Source organism: Oryzias latipes, chromosome 17 (assembly GCF_053564925.1).
Source record: "Oryzias latipes strain Hd-rR chromosome 17, Olatipes_Hd-rR_3.1".
Taxonomy (NCBI): domain Eukaryota; kingdom Metazoa; phylum Chordata; class Actinopteri; order Beloniformes; family Adrianichthyidae; genus Oryzias; species Oryzias latipes.
In genome coordinates this window covers 31,930,106-31,951,850 of record NC_136253.1, presented here as the reverse complement: position 1 = coordinate 31,951,850, position 21,745 = coordinate 31,930,106, and the positions used below count along the sequence as shown (strand labels likewise).

At 40.6% G+C, this 21,745-nt stretch overlaps 1 protein-coding gene across 2 annotated transcripts in view; it reads right to left on the bottom strand.

Annotated features, from left to right (window-relative positions):
- sntg1 (syntrophin, gamma 1) overlaps positions 1–18,075 on the bottom strand; it is a 61,247-nt gene extending 43,172 nt beyond the window's left edge. For both annotated transcript variants that reach the window (XM_004079482.4, XM_078934087.1), the window contains exon 1: positions 17,548–18,075. The gene's annotated coding sequence lies outside the window, so the exon portion shown is untranslated. The remainder of the gene's footprint in view (positions 1–17,547) is intronic.
- Between the last annotated feature and the right edge of the window lie 3,670 nt (positions 18,076–21,745).

Here is a 21,745-nt window from a genome sequence, read left to right as displayed (position 1 = left end):
TATTTATAAATGTCTTGTTTATTAAAAAAAAGTTGAATCCTGCAAGGCAGGATTAGCAAACTATTAACATAATTACAATCTTATTTTCTGTGCCAATTTTAATAGTATTTAAATTTATTGATGCATCGTTCATAATTTTTTTTTTTTAAAAACACTAATTATTGCACTTTTTCAATCCTAATTCATTTCTGTGCATCCAAACTCAAGAATTCTGCTTTCGCCCATCCCTTCCTTTACAGAAGTTAATATTCTTCTTTTTTACTGACAACAATATTAGTTTCCTCTTTAGGTCAACAAATCTTGTAAAATCTTTTGTCAGGTGAAATGTAAACCAATAAATTAAAAGACTGATTTTAAATATATATATTTTTCAATTATTTTCATTTAAAGATATGTATTTATAGCATAATTTCCTTTTTACTTGAAACAAACATCCAGTGCAAATCTTTGAATTTTTCAAAGTAATTTAATATTTTTATTTTAGGATAAATATAGAACATTTTCACCTGTGTGGGGGAATCAAACTCACTTTTAAAAATGTCAGAATTCGTCATATCTCATGTTCCTGAGTAACATCTGTTTTACAGTCTGTATTTGAACATTTTCTTAAAAAAATTCTTTGAGAAATTCATTGATTCTTATTTTTGCAAACCTTTAGATCTTATTTGTTCATACACTTCCAATAGTGCAACATATATTTTAAAATATATCTATTCTATTTATTTTAATAATAAATTAGACAATTTATTCAAAAGATCTTAAGAAAGTTTTTTTTAATTCAGTGCCAGACTGATACCCATGACTGTTGCCGGGCCTTAATGAGCATCCCCTGTCTTTGGATGATGATGCAACACTGACAGATTTCAGCTTTTGGAGGTAGCGTTTGTCTGCAAAGTGATGGGAGCCTCCATGCTTTCTTCTGGAAAGCTCTATGGTGGGTTTCTTTTTTTAGGTTATCATCATCTTTATTTATAAAGCGCTTTAACACAATATGGAGATTAGCTTAGATAAGACATGCCTTTATTGTCACTGTCCACTTGGATAATGAAATTAAAGCAGTCACCATCACAGTGCAAAAAACATAATGTAAAAATGTCAGTATGTACAATATGTACAGAGGGTACCAAGGAAGTGTGCTACTCTGCAAAATGTGAAATATAAAAATGTCATATTTGCATGTGTAATTATAGTGATATGGACAGATATAAACATGTCAGATGTGCAAAAACAGCATGGAGGGGGGAAGTGTTGACAAATTTACATGGAATAAATACTTAAACAAGTAGATAATTAAAAATGGAAACAACTATATGCTATACATTAACGCTAAACATCATTAAAATACTGTTAAAAACTAATGTAATCTTCTTTCTCTTTCGGCTTTTCCCATCAGGGGTCGCCACAGCGAATCATCCTTTTCCACCTCACTCTATCATGGACATCTTCTACCCTAACATTAGCCAACTTCATGTCCTCTGTTAAGACATCCATGTATCTCCTCTTTGGCCGTCCTCTTGCCCTCCTGCCAGGCAGCTCCATCTCCAACATCCTTCTACCAATATATCCACTATCCCTCCTCTGAACATGTCCAAACCATCTCAGTCTGGCTTCTCTGACTTTGTCGCTAACACAGGCAACATGAGCCGTCCCTCTGATGTACTCGTTCCTTATCCTGTCTAACCTGGTCACTCCTAAGGAGAACCTCAACATCTTCATCTCTGCTACCTCCATCTCAGCCTCTTGTCTCTGTCTCACTGCTACCGTCTCTAACCCATAGAGCAGAGCTGGTCTCACCACTGTCTTGTACACCTTTCCTTTGAGTCTTGCTGGCACTCTTCTGTCACACAACACTCCTGACACTTTCCTCCAACCGCTCCAACCTGCCTGCACTCGCCTCTTCACCTCTTTTCCACACTCCCCATCACACTGAACTGTTGACCCCAAGTACTTAAACTCCTGCACCTTCTTCACCTCAGCCCCCTGTAACCTAACGCTTCTACCTTGATCCCTCTCGTTCAGACACATGTATTCTGTCTTACTACGACTGACCTTCATGCCTCTTCTTTCCAGAGCAAACCTCCACCTCTCTAGCTGTTCCTCCACCTGCTCTCTACTCTCACTGCAAATTACAATGTCATCCGCAAACATCATTGTCCAGGGAGATTCCTGTCTTACCTCGTCTGTCAGCCTGTCCATCAGCATAGCAAACAAAAAAGGACTCAAAGCTGATCCTTGGTGTAGTCCCACCTCCACCTTGAACTCCTCTGTCTGACCTACAGCACATCTCACCACCGTCATACTTCTCTCATACATGTCCTGAACTACTCTGACATACTTCTCTGCCACTCCAGACGACCTCATACAGTACCACAGCTCCTCCCTCGGCACCCTGTCATACGCCTTCTCTAAATCTACGAACACACAATGCAGCTCCTTCTGACCTTCTCTGTACTTTTCCATCAACATTCTCAAAGCAAAAATGGCATCAGTGGTGCTCTTACGGGGCATGAAACCATACTGCTGCTCACAAATCCCCACCTTCTTCCTAAGCCTGGCTTCCACTACTCTTTCCCACAGCTTCATTGTGTGGCTCATCAACTTTATTCCTCTATAGTTGCTGCAGTTCTGCGTGTCACCCTTGTTCTTAAAGATCGGAACCAGAACGCTTCTCCTCCATTCCTCAGGCATCTTCTCACTCTCTAAAATCCTATTGAACAACCTCGTTAGAAATTCCACTGCTGCCTCTCCTAAGCACTTCCATACCTCCACAGGAACGTCATCAGGACCAACGGCCTTTCCGCTCTTCATCCTTTTCAGAGCCTTCCTAACCTCATCCTTTCCAATCTCTGCTACTTCCTGCTCCACAACAACCACATCTTCCTCCCTTCTTTCCCTGTCATTTTCCACGTTCATCAGCTCCTCAAAATACTCCTTCCATCTTTTCTGTACACTCTCCTGGGTTGTTAGCACCTTTCCATCTCTGTCCTTAATCACCCTTATCTGTTGCACGTCCTTCCCATCTCTGTCTCTCTGTCTGGCTAGCCTGTACAAGTCCTTCTCTCCTTCCTTTGTGTCTAACCTGTCATATAGCTCATCGTAAGCCTTCTGTTTGGCCTTTGCCACCTCTCTCTTCACTTTACGCTGCGCTTCCTTGTACTCCTGTCTACCTTCCTCAGTCCTTTCTACATCCCACTTCTTTTTAGCCAACCTCTTCCTCTGGACGCATTCCTGTACTTCCTCATTCCACCACCAAGTCTCTTTACCGTCTTTCCTCTTTCCAGATGACACACCTAGCACCTTCCTACCTGTTTCCCTGATAATTTCTGCTGTAGTTTCCCAGTCATCTGGAAGCTCATCCTGACCACCCAGACCCTGTCTCAACTTCTGCCTAAATTCCTCACAAGTTTCTTCATTCTGTAGCTTCCACCACTTGGTCTTCTTTTCTGTTTTCCCTCTCTTCTTCTTCCTGACCTCCAGAGTCATCTTACACACCACCATGCGGTGCTGTCTGGCTACACTCTCTCCTACCACCACTTTGCAGTCATTAACCTCTCTCAAATGACCTCGTCTACATAGGATGTAGTCCACCTGAGTACTCCTACCTCCACTTCTGTATGTCACTCTATGTTCCTCTCTCTTCTGGAAGTAAGTGTTGACTACAGCCATTTCCATCCTCTTCGCAAAGTCCACCACCATCTGTCCCTCCAGATTCCTTTCCTTCACACCAAACCTGCCCATCACCTCCTCATCACCTCTATTGCCCTCACCAACATGCCCATTAAAGTCTGCTCCAATAACAACTCTCTCTCCTCTGGGGAAACTCTGTATGACCTCATCCAACTCACTCCAGAATCTCTCCTTCACTTCTAACTCACAGCCAACCTGTGGCGCATACCCACTGACTACATTCACCATCACCCCTTCGATTTCTAACTTTAAGCTCATCATCCTGTCTGAGACTCTTTTCACCTCTAGAACACTGTTTACAAACTCCCCCTTCAGAATCACTCCTACCCCGTTTCTCTTCCTATCAACACCATGACAGAACAGTTTGTATCCTCCTCCAATACTACGTGCCTTGCTGCCCTTCCACCTTGTCTCCTGCACACACAGTACATCTACCTTCCTTCTCTCCATCATGTCTGCCAGCTCTCTGCCTTTCCCTGTCATTGTGCCAACGTTAAGAGTCCCTATTCTCAAACCTATGTTCCTGCCTTTTCCCTTCTCTCTCTGGCCATGGACCCTTCTGCCTCCCCTCTTTCTTCGACCAACAGTAGTCAAATTTCCACCGACACCCTGTAGGTTAACAGCATCGGTGGCGGTCGTTGTTAACCCGGGCCTCGACCGATCCGGTATGTCTAAAGTGTTGTGGATGATTCGCATGGTTATTTTGGCAATTTTTACGCCGGATGCCCTTCCTGACGCAACCCTCTCTATTTATCCGGGCTTGGGACCGGCACAGAAGTTACTGGCTTGCAACCCCTGTGGCTAGATTAAAAAAAAAAACTAATGTAATAAATAAGTAAATAAAAAACATAGACAAAACTTGAAGGTAATTAAGTATAAAATGACAGATCAAAACCTCATGTGTGACCAAATGTTTGGCTATAAAAATGAGTCCTTAGTCGAGTTTTCATAATGGATATTGATGTGGTTTGTCTAAGATTTAGCAGCTAAGCGTTCCAAAGCTTCAGAGCACAGATATAAACTTCTACTTTCTTTTAGACCTCAGAGGAGAACCTAATGAAAGCAACCTAAAACAAACTCGGTTTTTATTTTTATTTTTTTTAAATCTTGTTTCTTTCTAAATAACTAAAATACAATGACGTGAGCAGAGATGCAGATCTGTCACAACATTCGATGTTTTTGTCAATAAACTCTGCGCATAAAAGGTTTACAAAAAATAAATAGCTGATCCCTCTGCAACGGCATTTTTTTTGTCTGCTCCTGATTCACGATTTACGTAAAGAAATACTCAGAAATGCAATTTTATGCTTAATTTTTGTTATATATGTCCTAAATCTTAAGAAGAATGCAACAAGAACATGTTAAAAACACCCTTTTCATCAGAGTGGGTCTGTAAAGCAACTCTCCTTTGTAATTCTACTACTCTGCTACCTAAAGTGCACGCACAAATATTTGGGTTCCATTGATTTATTTGGGTGCTTTATTGAACATAACAAAGTGACTGGGAGCTTTTGTCTCCTCCTGCACTCTCATATTCTGTAACATCTCTGTGTAATGGATGTAAGAGCTGTCCTGACATCCTTTGTGGAGCAGCTTTAAAAAATGAATGCCCGCATGCGGTCAGCTGAAAGATGAGTTAGGGGCCGAGTTCTTTGTCTCAGGGTGTGCTCTTCTGTGCGTCTTGTCAGATGTCGGTACTTTCATTCTTTTTTCATTTTCCTGCAGCATTCCAATAATAAAAAAAAGTCCAGACCTTTTTCTGTCATTTAAGTGGAGTCAGCAGTACTCTTTTAACTGTCACGCCCAAAAGATGTTTTCCATCCAACCAATCTGCCAAGCAGCGCTTTGGAAATAATGGTCTTGTCTTTTGTACAAAAGAAACACACACCAAAAAAAACCCACAAACGAGATGATGTGGAGATTGCAACATGACATCTTCATCTCCCGACTCAGCGGACAGCTGTGGACCAAACAGGATGATAAATGGCCGCTGGCTCTGGCAGGAGACTCCACGGGCAACTTTGTGCTCCAGCAAATGCAGTTTCAGGAGCGGCTTCACTCACTGCACTCTATGTTAATGTCTTCTGTGACCTGGAACATACGGTGCCTGACACTTTAATTTAAAGAGTGGTGATTCCACACACCAGGTTACTCAAACATGATGTTATCCCAGGACGTTGCTGTTCGACAGGAACAGAACTGAAATGACAACGTTTCACATAATCCGCCATGTCTGCTAATGTTGCTGCCAGCCCATTCTGATGTTATAAATACACACACCCTTGTATGTAGCCTTTATCTCTAAAACAAATCAGTCTTCCTCCTGATATAATATGTGGATTCACTGTGCTCATTTGTCATGCTTCTGATCACATGTTTAACTCAGAGCGCCATCAGGAGAAACGCAAACCAGAGCAGATTAATTACTAATGGAAGCAGGTTTGAGCTTCCCAAATGTACTTAAAATACAACAAATTAAAGTGAAATAGATACAAAATTAGCACAACAAAATAAATTAAAAATGATAAATAATTCATAGGTTTAAAAATAAGCCCTATTTTTAAGGTGGGTGCATTTTTTCATTGTTTAGTAGCACAAAAAATGTTGTTCTGTCCTCAAGACATTAACTCTCAGCATGAAATCATTTTACAAAAAACAAACAAACAGAGAGTGGTAATCTTTTAGTTTCTTCACAATAATGTGAAATTAGGGGTGCTCCGATCAGGATTTTTGGGGCCGATCACCGATCCCCGATTGCTGGAAGCTGTATCACCCGATACCGATACCGATCACCGATTACAGGGTCTATTTGAAGCCTTCTATTTATCATGTAGCATAATTTTTTAAACAATATTTAACAGCAATGCACATTAAGTATTACAATTAAGAGAAGACAACGCATCATGAATTGACAACTGTGTATTTATTTGGAAGCAACATTTCCAACAAATTAACTTAGCAGCATGTGTTTGGTTATTAGGAACAACTTAGGACTTGACTAATACAACTTTCCTGGAGAATATATAAATAAAATAAGATAAGACATAACATCTGAGTCTTTAAATTTAGCTTTAGGCTACTTTTAAAACTGCAACAAAAAATGCTATAGCCAAAATATTTTTTTAAGTCAGTCAGACATTGGTTATTGAAATATTTACGCCCTGGCAGAGTGTAACGTGAATCTAAATAGGACATGAGTCGCTGGAACCCTTCGTCTTCCACAACAGACAGAGGCTGGTGATCTAGGCAAATGAATTCCATTATTTTGTCTGATATCTCTTTATGCTTCTTACTGTCCCTGCTGTAGGGTTGCTTTCTTTGAAATGTCTCTGTTACTGACAGCTGAGTGAGTGGCGCTTGAGTTGCTGAACTGTCTCGCTCTCTCTTTGCGCTAGCTAACTTTGAAAACTGCTCATATTCCTTTACGCGACTAACCTTCAAATGTCTGATGAGGTTGGTGGTGTTAAAATGTTTTGCGTGCTTTCCGCCTCGTGGGATTTGCTTGGTACACACGTTGCAGATTGCTAATGTATTATCTTTTTCGAACACCACGTAGAATTGCCAGACCGGTGAAGCCATTTTTAGCAGCGCGTAAAAAAATCGTCTCGCGAGTTTTGCGTCATCTGATCGGCTTTTCTGGATCGGCCTTTATAGAGACGGCCGATCAAACATCCCAAAGCTATAATCGGCCGATTATGATCGGCGACCGATCAATCGGAGCACCCTTATGTGAAATGTTTTGTTTTTTTCGAGAAATGCAAAAAAATCTTCTCCTGCATTGGAGTCTATTATTAACTTTTCAAAAAATGAGAAAATTATTCATATTCCTTGCTGTTCCTAATTCAAAATCTGTTTTACCTTCAGAAAGTATCTCAGCAGGTACTTTACAAAATCTTCCCTTTTAAAGTCTGTTCTTTGAGGAAATCTGATATTGATTTCAACTTTAAATATGTATTTTACATGCTCAAATTCAAATATTACTCTTTTTATAATGCGCTTTTCCTGCAACAGAAAACCTCAAAATGCTATTTACATAAAAATGTGTACATTTTAAAACATTCTTTCTTTGGAATTCATTTCAACATTTACTTTTTCAAAGCTGTATCATAGATCTGTCAAATAATATCATAAAAGAAAAACATTTATTTTTCCAGGAATGAGAGGAGTAAAAGGTGTCATGGGAGTGGAGGAAAGAGCAAGCATTTGATTGCATCTTGTGTAGACGTTGTAATCTGAGAGCTCGGTGACTGCAAACTCATGACTAAGGAGAGTGTCACCAGATGTGAGGATGACTGGTGGTGAGGAAGACAAGAAGCAAGGGAAGAGCAGAAGATGAAGTAGGGTTAAGCTGAAACAGGTTTCGGGAGATCAAAATCTGGAGTGATCAGAAAAACTTGGAGGAGCATACAGTACTTGTATCAGGAATGAGGAAAGCAGATATGGAGACGTGGTGGTGGATGCTGTGGAGCAGGAAGCAGCACAGATCAAGTGAGGAAGACATTGAAGAGGATGAAGACTGGAAAGGCAGTTGGTCCTGACAACATACCTGTGGAGGAATGGAAGCGTATATAGGAAGTAGCAGTGGAGTTTCTGACCGGACTGTTTAACAAGAACTTGGAAAGTGAGTGGATGTCTGTGCCAAAAGACTGTCAGCAAGAATGAAAGAAAAGGTGTAGAAGACTGCTGAGAGCAGCCATGATGTTTGTTTAGAGACTGATGCAGACACAGGAGGCAGAGATGAAGATGTTGAGGTTCTCCTTGGGAGCAATGAGGACGGATCAGGAATGAATCCATCAGAGGACAGATGTTTTGGAGATAAATGCAGGGAAGCAGATGAAGATGGTTTGGACAGTGTTGTTGTTGGTAAAAAGCTGGTGCTACCAGGAACGAGGCCAAGAGGAAGACCAAAGAGGAGGTCCATGGATGCAGAGTAAAATGACATAAAGGGGATTTGTGTGAGGGAGGAGGATGCAGAGGAGAGGATTAGGCAGCAGCCAAAATCCAGTTTTTAATTATTTGGTTTTATCGATACAGCTCAAAATGTTTATATTTTGAGAATATTCATAATAAAATCTGTAGAATCCATACAAATCACAAAAACAGTTTTTCTCTTTTAGTTACAGCCTTAAATAATTCCAAATATTAAAGAAAAGGGTAAAAATGACATAATATTTGAGATTTTATGGTTATATCTCCTGTTTGGCAATTCAAAAATGTTCAAATTGAGCATTTATGTATCAGATAATGCTTGACAGGAGTTACCTAAAGGAAAAAACCGTATGCAAACATGTTTAACGGCTACAATAGAAACTCTCTGGTGGTAGACCGCTTCAGCTCTTTTCTGTTTTTATTTAAAGACCTGTTTTCAAAACTGTGATCATTTTCCCTCTGACATACAAATGAGCTTCCCTGGTGTTACTCCTGCAGTTGCTCATACGAAGAGGCTGCGGTGTGAACACCGGTGTATTTACAGAGTACATTTTGTAACCAACAGGGACTGCTTTGTATGCCACAGGAGGTGCTACCTCCTTTTTCTTCTCGCTCAGATTACGTTTGAAATCGATCGCCGAGCAGAGATGCAAAGGGTTTCTCATCATAGTTTCAATTTTTCGTGGCATTTGTCAGAAAAATAAGCCTTCTATTATCTGGAGAGTCAATACCTGATGCCCTGGGTACAGCCAGCAGTGCTTTCTATGCTGGAGGCGCAAGAATGATGGACAGAGGAGTGAATTAGTGATGGACACATTTAAGGACTGAGATTCAAACTTTCCCAACAGTGATCTGTTGCAGCACAGAGCTACAACATATCAGGTGGGAACCCATTTAAATTAGTGAATTTCATTATTTATAGATTTTGTTGTATGGCAGCATGTAGAAAAGGCAGAACAGAATACAGTTAACACACAAGATACATTGAATTCTGTGCTGTTTTTGATGCTGAGAGGTAGCTAACTCGATTGGGATTTTTTTTAAAACTTTTGTCAAATAAATAATACAATGACCCATAACCTGTGAATCAATAGATTTAAGACCCATTACCTGTGAATCAATAGATTTAACAAATGAGCTGCATCACCTTACATGAAACAAACACAAAGCCTTCGTCACACTGAATTAATTCATTTTATTGTTCTACGTAGGCATAAAACACTTCCAAATATATACATGTAGTCATTTGGGCTTTTTGAAGCAGTGATGCCTAAGTTTCCTCTCAGGGAAAGACTGAGGGTTCTGAAAATGGCACCATACTGTGTTTTTGAGTACATGAAAGGATTATAGAGCTCAGCATTTTGCTGAGGGCTGGCTCGATTCAATTGGTGCTACCCGGCAGAAGAACACGCGCTTACTGACTGAATACAAAGTAGAGAAATACAAAACTCGCTCAACTGCTAAGGCAAAAATAATCCCAAATCCAAACTTTGTAATATGAATTGCAATACTTTCTTAGGGAACATGACGAATTCTGAGTAGCATAAACCATCAAGAGTTGATAAATGTTCTGAAATTTAAAGACACACTGGAACTTTTTCAAGTTTGCATTTTTAGGTCAATTCGTTTATTTATATGTTTGTGGCTATAAATAAATACACATTTATATATACCACAAATATCGCATTTTATCTGTTACGTGCAACATTTCAACAAACAAAACCCCTATATTTTATTAGAAAGTGCACACTCACCGACCGCTTTATCAGGCATACCTGTCCAACTGCTCGTTAAAGCAAACTTCTAATCAGCCAATCACATGGCAGCAACTCAATTAATGTAGACACGGTCAAGACAATCTGCTGCAGGTCAAACCGAACATCGGAACGGGATGCTGACATGGTTGTTGGTGCCAAATATTACGTCCGTTTGATATATTTTTAAGTAGCCGAAGATTAGTGGCTACGTGTAATTAATATCTAACTCTCACTTCAGATTAATGTAGTACAATTTCAAACTTTTTGATAGTATTTAATGTCACATAACATAAACCACTGTGTGCCACACACACACACAACAGAAACACCAGGACAACTGCCGACGTCACCAAGAAAACTAGATGAAAAGATGGTCCAGTAGCCCTCATTAGCTTCTTCCACAAATGTACATTTGAACAAATGTTTAAAGTTTCAGAACTGAATTTCAAAACTGGAAAATTCCTGCTGAATTAAGCTTTTCTGCAGAAAATATACCTAAAAGCCCCTGTAATGGGATACCCTGCCACCCCCACCACCGCACACTTCATTTTAATAACTTTGTTATTTCAGGTCCTTTATTCTTAAATAAATGCACACTTTTCTGAGTTAAAACATGCATTTAGTCTTTGTTTTCAGTATTTATTTGTAGCACATACATGTGCATTTGTTTAGTTCACTCACTTTGGTTTGTTTGATTAATGTCACCTGTTTTTGAGTTGCCAGTTCTGAGGGTGTTACTGGTCGTTACCGGCTCCTGGAGCTGTGCTGTGAGGCCAAAAGAGGAAGTCAAGTAACACAGCCTTTAAATGCTCCAGTCAGGCAATTGGGCGGCGCCATCCACAGACGCCTCCAAGGGGGAGAAACCATGGACTTATTTAATTGTTTTATTTGCATGCTTCTGTTTATCATTCATTTTGTTCTAATTTTGTTCCACTTTTGATGATTCTTCTTTTCCACTAAAAGACCAAGTTTTGTTGTTTAGTCTTGTATGTTGTCTTTGCCCCCCCCCCCCCCCCCCCCCATGTTTCTCAGGTGGTCTGATCAACCACTAATATATGTTCCCCTGTTGTGTCTTTGGGATTCTGTGACTTACTCTGTTCAGTTGGTTAAGTTAAAGTTAAGTTTGTTGCCTCAGTTAATTGTTTCTGTTGACCTCTTTTAAGGGCCCAGTTTATAAATATATACATTTTTTGGAGAAAAATTAAACTTTCGTTTTTATAATAAATGTTGTGTTTTCCTCTTTGGCCGCTTGGTCCAGACTGTGGAGTTTGTACATCTATGGTTCAAGTTCATCCTAAGTGTGCAAGACGTCGTCAGCCCAGAGCCGAACTGCAAAAGACTGTGAACGTCTTTCATGTACATTTTTCTGTGATACAAATAAATCTTTACTGTCATTCCTCTCCTTTTACAAATAACACCTACCGCTCAATATGTGCTTTCCTATAAAGGAGCCTCTGTAATTCAATACACCCTGGACATGTCCCGATTTGAAAACTTATGGAAAAAACATTTAGGCAAATTAAAATCCGTCCTTCTCTCAGACTATTTGTCTGTTAGGGGCATCTGGGAGCTGTCGCTTAAGGGGGGGCTAATGTAAAGGTCATTATTTACCTTGTTTGCTTTGTTTTCCTGATTTAATTTTGCTTTTTTCCTGTTTTCTTTCTACTTTTTTGTTCACCCCAGGGTTACGTAATCACCATAGCTGTAATAGAGTTGGTTAATTGGTCCAATGAATACAAACATGTTTGGTTTTTCATGTTCAAGTCCACTTATAAATTTGTGATGATTCAATAATTATAAATAGAGTATAATAGAAATAATTATATTTTCTGTCAACCTGCCTCTGATCTCTAATTAGGTCATCTTCAAACCACCAACCCTGAAACCACTTAAAACAACAAGAAACCAAAAGAAGAACACACACACACACAAACACAGAGGAAATAAATCTTCACAATAAAAGCTGCACTCAGGGAGACGACAGTGCTCACCCAGCTAACATGACGTTCACAGACTCACAGCAGTTTGTTAAAAAGCAATGACACAACTTTACAGAAACAACCTTTACAACCTTTTCTGTCTGCTAAACGTGACGTGAAAAATTACAAACTCTTTTAAAAAGATTTGCCCTTTTTCAGAGTTCATAAAAAACTGGCCGCACAGGAAGCAGGACGAGTGTTTGACCGCATGAATCAAACCCTTAATGTGATGGATTAAAAAAAATAACCACTAACAGATGGGAACATTTACTTAAAATATCTATGGAACTGAAGGATCTAAAAGGACTTTCATTAAATGAAGCAAAAACATATTTCCACCATTTAGCATCTGAATGTTTCCTTTTAGCTCACAGAGCTTTCATTCTGTCACCCGTCTGCTGGTAACCTTCCATCATTTACAGATCTTTGGTCAAAATATTTAATGTTTCCAGGAATTATTCATTTTGCTGGTATTGACTTCAGCACCTTGAGGTTTCTATTGAGTTAATTGTCTTTTCTGCTCCTTGACACACCCTTATTGCTGCTGCCTTTATAACAGGTCAAGACAATTGTTTGCTTGTTTGTTCATCATCTGTACCTCAGGGGGGTATTCCAAAAAGCAGGTTGTGAGAATTACCACGGTAAGTTTGAGGCTAAGGAAGTGGATAACCTCGGCTTTCGGTTCTAAAAACTGAGGTATGTTTCAGGGCATGTCAGGTTGCCATAGCAACTAATGCTCTGAACATAACCTGGTCTGGAGCAGGTTTAGTTGAAGGTTGGTTTGTTTACAGAGAGGTGAAGCAGCATGGCGTGTCCATTTGAAGATGATTTAGTGGATGAAGAAGCTCAGATAATAAGTTTTCCACCATGAGAGGATGATAAGACCACATATGGATGTTGGAAAGATAATTTTTTTACTTTGATCTAAGTTAATTATTTGCTTCAGTTAAGATAAATATTTTTAATTCAGTCAACTTAAAAATAACACGTAGTATCAGACATTTATTTTACTTTCATTCAAATTAATTCAATTAAGTAGGTGTAACTTTGGTGCCGCTGTTAGATTGGCAACGCAAGGGATTGTGGGATACCATTCCCTTTGCCTGTCTGGACCGATTTGGATTTAAGTGTGAGATTTTGACCAAATATGTTTTGTTTTTTTAGCTGTTTTACTGTGTTTTGTCTAGTTATTTTGTCCTGTTATGTTTAATTCTTTCTGCACCATGAGTGAGAGGGAGGGAGACGAAGATGTGGTCTTTTAGCATCCCTAGTTCATCATTCTATTACAAGCACTGAAGTTAATGTCAGAGCCTTGTTAATACATATCTGTGATTCATGTTGCTAATGACTCCGGAAATCTGCGATCCATTGAGAATGTCTTTATGTACTTGCCGTGCATAAATGGATCGCATTAACCCAGGATTACCAAGTCGAGCGTAATTACGCCAACTCATATCCAGTGTTTTGGAGCCGACATACCCAGAGTAAGGAAGTTCAGGCGGATTTCAGCCAGAGTTCAGGGTTAAAGTCAGGGTAGTTTAAACATGCTTTCTGGAATACCCCCATGAGCAATGCAAAGTTGTTTACACATGCAAACAGGTTGTATACCTGGGATTTGCGGTTGATCATCTAAGAATAATTATTGGCAAAACAGCAAATAATGAGGATTTAGAAGAAGTGCAGGAAGGTTGCAAACACAAAACAACCCAATTTGTTGAAAATTGTAATATTAATACAAGAGGCAAATAAATACATTGGTAATTAATGTTTACTCACAAACGTCTTGTTTTCAAAATCTGTAAACCTCAGCTCAGCAAAGACTGAGAAAGGATTTGGAAAGACAGGAGTGTTGACTTTCTGTGTCTTACTTGCTATTGTTGCGATGAGATTTGTTGTTTTTCTTTAATTGCCAAGATTTTAAACCTATTAAACATAACTGTTCATTTTGTCTCATTAGTGTTTCTTAATTTATTATGACTGCAGGCTGTTTATTAAGTTTAAATTATTCACAATTTTAATAAGGAACAGAGGAAATAAACAGGAATATATTTCATATATATATATATATATATATATATATATATATATATATATATATATATATATATATATATATATATATATATATATATATATATATATATATATATATATATATATATATATATATATATATTTAAGAAAATATATGAGGGGAGTTGACCCGTACAAGTGCTACGGGTGTTGGGGTTGTCCGGGCCCGTGACGGGTCAAGAGGAGCGCCGCATCTTTAGGGGAGCACAGATGTGTGGCACATAAAGGGGTGTCACGAAAATGGAACGCACCATTGCCTGCATGTGGTGAGTGTATTGGGAAGTATTTGGATAATAATGTAAGTTAGACGCACTTATGACGTATTGGTGATGCTGTCATGCGGTTTATGCTACACTCTAGTCCGTGTGAAGACCTCACGCAAGGGGTGTGCAGGTCGATTGTCTAATTTTTTTCATTTCTAATAGTAAGGATGCACGCTAGGAGCATGCAACGGGCATGCAGGGAGCGTGCACTTATCACGTGAAAAGCGCTAACAAGCTCCTTGCACAGTGCGCAGGATTCAAGGGAGAAAACATTTTAGAAAAATCCATAAGACATCACGTCTCCTACTTCATCCTTTCCTCTACATGATGTACAAGTGTTTACTACGACCTGCCGCCCGCGTCATGCCTGTAGAAAAAAATTGTTCATGAACATTTTCCTACAGGATAACCATTCTTGATATTTCTCATGTGCAGCTCTGACCATTTTTTGCCCACAGAGAGCCCATACCCACCACTTTAGCTCCTTTTTTAGTACCAACTGACAAGTTGATTCAGAACTACGCAAGTAAATGCTTTATTTAGGTAATTTACAGAAGGAATAATGCAGCAAAAATGTGCACTTTCTGAACATGACAAACCGTAAAGTACATTTAAAGCAGCCAAGGGCTGTTTTTAGGCACCTCTGTGGTTGAATGGGCTTCAAATATTAAATGGAAACAAAAACACAGATTACATTGTGAACCTTCGAGGCTGAGCTGCGACCGTAGCGTGCCGTCAGAGCTGCAGTGCTTAACGAACAAGAGGAGCATTCACATTAATCATATGTGACCTAAAATTGTCCGGCGTGGGCTACTTACAAGTTGCAGCGCATAAAAGCAAGCAGTGATATTTCACCGCAGAAAATACTCGGTTGGAAGAATTGTCACTTCTATGTTGAGCAATTATTAATCATGGTGGTTGATCTAACCCCTTATTGGTTTTCTCCTCACCCACCAACATGCAGCTTTAAGCAAGTGTTGCAGTCCTGAACCTCTAAATCAGATAGGCGGGTATATGGGATGCATATGAATGAGGTTTGTGTCTCCTGTCTTCTCTCCCATTAGGAGTTCGGCGTGCATTCGTTTCGTTTACTCATCCGTCTCCGTTAAGACAGACTAATGGTTTTTCTCGTTGCATGACAGTGACTTTGTAGCACAAACCGCTAATAAATTTTCCCTTACCACCTCTATTCTAACAGAAAAAAAACAAAAAACATCTCAAGTTTGTTTTATTTGACCGGCTCACGCATCCCTCTGCAATAAAAGCATATGCTCTGTGAGTTGAACATCTGGAGCAGAATGAACGAATGGCTGACCAAACAATTTCTTTTAAAGCCCCACAGAAACATCAGGTGGGACACATTTTTCTGATTTCTGGTGATGAAGATGTCCAGCCTTCCAGCTGCACATCCCCACCACCTTTGTGCACCCTTTATGTGGAAAAATCACTAAAGGAAAAAAACTAAACAGACATTTCTTCAACTAATTAACCTCTAAATAATCGGATTTTGTCCCTGCTAAGTTTTTTTTCCTCATGCATTGTATGCAGAACACTTTTTGTCATCAAAATAGGTCACTGAGTAAAGGCACATGGCATAACGAGATGCACTTCTGCCTCACTGACACCACAAAAAGAGCAACCCGTGAATATTCAGAGCAGATCTATTACGTATCAACCGACCGGGTATGGCTGTGGGACTCTAACACTAGGGTGAATGTGTTAACATACATAATTGATGTCAATGTGTGTATTCACTGCTTCTGGTAAGGCCTTAAGACTGATCATCTCCCTTCCAAAAGATTTAACTAGTCCAAATGTTCAAAAGGATCCAGAGATTCTGAAAGTGGAGAACTGATGGGGAGTTGAGGAGAACTTGGAGCACAGATGTGTCCAGATCTCCTGAAAGATTGTGCCGCTCAGGTGTGCTCAGAATCCGCCTCCTTTTAGACGAAGGTATTACCCAGATGTGACTGTGACTGCATATCACTTTTTCCTTCATCCTTATTTTCATCTCCAGTTAGTGCGGCCCTGCCAGTTGGCCCAAACTCCACCGTGATTTAAGGGATAAGCAGAGAACAGGGGGAGGGGAAGCTGCTGCAAGGACATAAAATTGTCAACGACATGTCTTTCCCCTGTGTGGAAAGCCGGACTGTCAAGTACATCAAACGTATTGCGACCCGACCAGCTCATTTCAGCTCAGTGTGTGCCTGCGGGGGCACCGACAGCCCAAACCTAACTGCACTGATTGACTATCAGCTTGCACTTAAGAAAGACACCATAAATTGTCAGAAACACAGTGAGGATTCAAGAGGTTTTTCTTTTTTGTGTGCAAGGCCAGCTGAAAAGCACCTCACATAGATGGATGCTCAGGGCTTCTTCCATGCTGCGAAGTCGGACGGAGAAGCAAGACCTCTGATGAGGGATTTGTGAATAGCTATAAAATGGCACCCCCCCCCCCCCCCCTCTCCCAAGAAGGGATGTTGTTCATGATTGGCATCCAGTGTGGAGAGAGTATGAGGCAGCTGCATGGCTCTGTGGGCCAGCCTCTGCACTGGGCTGAAGAGATGGGCTGCTGCCTGCATGCCTGTCGTGCTCCGGCAATGAGGCAAAGGTTCCTGCACGAACTGAGGAGTTTAAGCAGCCTCACCATGAGACCTACTTCAAGTTAACTGATCAGCGCACTGCATCACACAAAAACGAAGCTCCATCACTCATCAGATCATGGAGGAAACTGGCTGCAAATAACATCCAAAAAGTAAAGCCCAAGTGAATTCAGGGGGTTATTGTAAGGTTGTTGTTTTTTTGTTGTTGTTGTTTTTTGCTAAACTACCGAGGCAAAAAGGGGTCGGTGGGGCTTACCTTTCTGGTAACAGGTGGTGATGTTTCCTTAGATTTGTTGCCTTCCGATCGGCTTTTCTTGTTCTAATTTATGCGACGGCTGCGAAACATCGCGGCGCAGTCACACACAAAGCATCCCTTGTGGCAGCATCGCCCACACGGCATCCACGTCCACTACGCAGAGGCGATGAGGGAACGAGGGGCGGCGGATGGATGGACGGAGCGGCACGTTTGTCCATTATGTTTGCCCGGATTCAGGGGCTCCTCTCCGTCGACATCCCCGGCAGCGGGTCCAGCTCGTCAGCCACCGGTCCGCCTCTGCCGCGCATCATCGCGCTGCCAACAGGACTGGAGCTCGTTCCGCGCGCGCTGCCCGTCTGCGTTTACACGAGGCTGCCGCGCAACTCTGGTGCCATTAAGATGACATGACTCCCCGCTTTGCATTGAAAAAATAAAAACCACAACACGTCCTAAAGATTTTTTTCTTCCTTCCACCAATCACGTCTGCGTTGACTCCCGTCCGCCATAAAGCTTTTCCAAGAACCAATCTGAGGTTTAGACCTTGAGGTTAAGGACATTAGAGAAAAGTAAGGACATACTGGTCATCTGTAACTTGACGTATTTGGAGACATTTAGCATGAGATGAGGTAAAATTTCTTTAAGGACAAGGTGTCAGGAGAACATCGTCTATTGAGCTTCAGAAAAAAAAACATTAAAAATCAAACTGTGGTTTTGGTTTCATGTCAAAGAATGAATATTCAGGAGGAAGAGAGGATCACATAAATTATTTTATAAGAATGTGACTCATTCAGGTGGCTGGACTCACTCCAACATTAAAATCTACAAAAAGATTTTTTTTTGTTCTGAGACTGTCTAATTAAGAGATGTCCAAAGTCCGGCTAATACAGCCCATGTTCACATTTCCACCAGCCCACAGGCTCTTTTCATTAAATCAATAATATGTGCCAAAATGTTGTTTTCAAGGACACAGCTTTCAAGATCAAGTATAGTGGCCTTATGGTGGAGAGTCCACCCTGTGACTGAAAGGTCATGAGCCAAAGATTCTAAAAATGGGACCCAGTGCCTCCCTGCTTGACACTCGGCATGAAGGTATTGGATTTGGGAGTTAAACCACCAAATGGTTCCAGAGCACGGCTGTGTCTGCAGCTCACGGCTCCCCCAGGCGATGGGTCAAATGCAGAGAACAAATTTCACACACCGAAGTGCGTGACAGCTAATGACAGCTTTAAGAGGGTCTACCAGACACGACCTGTTATCTGCAACAAGCTAACCGTGAATGTAGACAGATCAACACTAATTTAGACAAAAATTTCTTGAAAATGTTGTAATTGAAATAAAATTAGTTGATTTGCATTTAATGCCATGATAAGGGTTCAAAGAATGATGCAGCTGAATGGTTGGACCTCAAACATTTTCACCTCACCAAATCTGGCCCTCTTTGCAAAAAATGTGGACACCCTGATCTACCATCTGATTTATGACTGTCATAAATGAAAGCTTTGAGGAGATCCCAAAAAGCATCTCAGTGCAGATTACCCAGATCAACAAAATGATCAAAAAAGGCAAAAGATGATCTAAATCAAGACATAAATATCATACTAAAAACCTGTGTCATTTTCTAGTACACTGTAGAGCGGCACTGTTGACGCAGAATAAGCCCGCCCCGTCCATCTGAATAACACCCCAACATGATATTGCTGGTGCAAGAAAAATGGCGGGGGATATTCAAGCTATCCAGTCGTACAGCATGGAGCCCGTTGCCAGCTCAGACAAGGAAAACGAAGACGTACATGGATCTGGTCATGCACAAGTGGATGCATGAGAATGGAGCGGAGCAGGGAGCTGGTGGCCCCTTGATTGTAGCACATATGTCACAGCTATGAGCTTAGTGCAATGACATTTTTTCATATCCTCCTGATTCACAATGATTTCAAGAAACAAACTCAGAAATGCAATTTCAAAGTCAATTTCTTTAACATGTGTCCTCCATTATCAGCAAAATGCCACGAAATCATGGGAATTGTCACTGGAGAAGTTCTTTAAATTAAGCTGAAGGGCAGAATTGGACACTTGAAGCTGGTGTGCACTCATTTAAACAACACAAAACACGACTGAAGATAAAAACTTGAACTAAAGAGGCACCAATCCTTACACACTGGTATAAAAGAGAAATCTAGCACATTTTCCACATATTTTCTTCCATTCTGCATCGCTGCTGGTAAGTTCTTGGAAATGAAAATGCTCATGCTAAAAAAAGTTTTACTGTTTTTAGGTTCTGCAAATTCACGGCAGCATTTCTGGTCGTGTTTAACAAACATAGCAACATGTCTGCAGACAAAAATGAAAGATGTCAGACCCAATGACTGCATGGAAATCAGAAATATCAGGGGAAAAAAAACATCTTAAGATGTGAGAGACATCCAAGTTTATTTTTTCCGTTGATGTTGATTTCCCAGCTGGAAATTCACTTTCCAGCTGGGACACTTCAGGCTAGAATTTCTGCACAAAATTGTGACCCCCCCCCCACGAATAAATGGTGAATATGCAGTCATTGGGTCTGACACTTCACAGGCATTCAGGCAGTCACTCTAGTATTTTTCTATCCTTTGCTGAAGCCTCTAGAGCAGCTGCGCCCTCTGACCAGGTGCGTCTCATTTTCTATGCTGTCATCATGGCGACTGAAGGATCCTGCTGCCTCACCGCCAGCGAGTCTCCTGTCATCATATAGCTACTCAGAAATGGGGGGGAGTGCATTGTTGTCAGACATTTGTTAAGCTCTAGTAGTTAAAGTCTGTAGGAGTGGATTGCTTGGTCCTATTTAGCCAACTGGACCAAGGGCAGCAGGGTTTAAAGATAAAAAACTGATGTGCAGACTGACCTCACGCCTCGCCATGCAACACCTCCACTGGGAGCCCCCCCCCCCCCCCTTTTTTTGTCCTTCATGAGGGCTTAACTGTTATCCGCCGGCAAATGAAAGGTAATTCACACCTATGTTGCCACACTTATATGTATCCCTGAGGCGGGGTGTTAGCTGCAGCTTTTTCACTGGACTTTATTTGAACTTACACCTCTATTTAACTCAAACGTGAATGACTGTCTCTTTAGTGGATGCTGTTATCTATCCTCCCAAATAGTGTCATGACTCATTTATTAGATCAGCAATGAGGTAAAACAGATAAAAACGCAGAGTTAGGACAGATACAATTATTTTAAAAAAGGGGGGGGGGGTTAAAAAAGTGTTTAGAAACAAAAAAAGCAATCCAAAAAGTAGATTTTGAACCTTCAAATTACATGAACATTTATTTTTAGAGTTTATAAATCCATTAAAGTGTAAAAATCTGTCGTTTTTTTACATCAGTGTTTGTAAAAAAACAAACTTTTTGTTTTATTTTGGTTCTAGTTGTGCATAAGCTGATGCAGAAAAATCCTCGAAATCCTCAGAAAAGATTTTTTGCCCCACATTTCTTTTTTTAATGAAGTAAGATTTTGCTGCATGATTTCCCTTCTCCTGTCAGAGGAACTGCATCTTCACAGATGCAGGAAACCGTGCTGATGCATAAAAACTGCAAGAAGGCACTTTTCACCTGACCATGCATGCTCTGCTTGTCTTAGATGTGGTTTGGCTGGTATTGATTTCCAAGCATTTTCCTTAAGAGTGCACAAAATGCTTTCTGCTGGATCACCAGCGAACACCTCTCTACCTCGCCCAAACAGAGCGCTGAATCTGCGACAGCAGCCAGGAGTTATTATTCACTGATAACCTTCCCTTCCTTTTATAATCCGGCTGGCACACAGAAGATCTGCAATTATGTTTCCTTGATAAGATAAGCAGTGCACAATTAACTTAAGGCCTGCCCCAGACATAAGGAGCTTTTCATATCTGCTGACCCAGCCAATCAAAGTGCTCCAGGGGGCTGCTTTTTTGGCCATTGCTGCTCCTAAGACTTTGCCTTTGTTTGTTCTCATCTTCTTGTCTTGTTAAGATGTTCACCCCGCACCTCTCCTCCTTTGGAGGAATCAACTCCAACACCAGGGGGCGTACACTGCCAAGTTTGCCTCTCCTTGTCCCTTTCAGGAAAAGCAGGGATAAATTAGATAATGGTGCTGACCTTCACAAGGACAAGACTTTGCATTTACACTTCAAGGAGGAATGTCATTTTGAATCATTGGAAGGGAACGTGAGGCTTTCTGTACACTG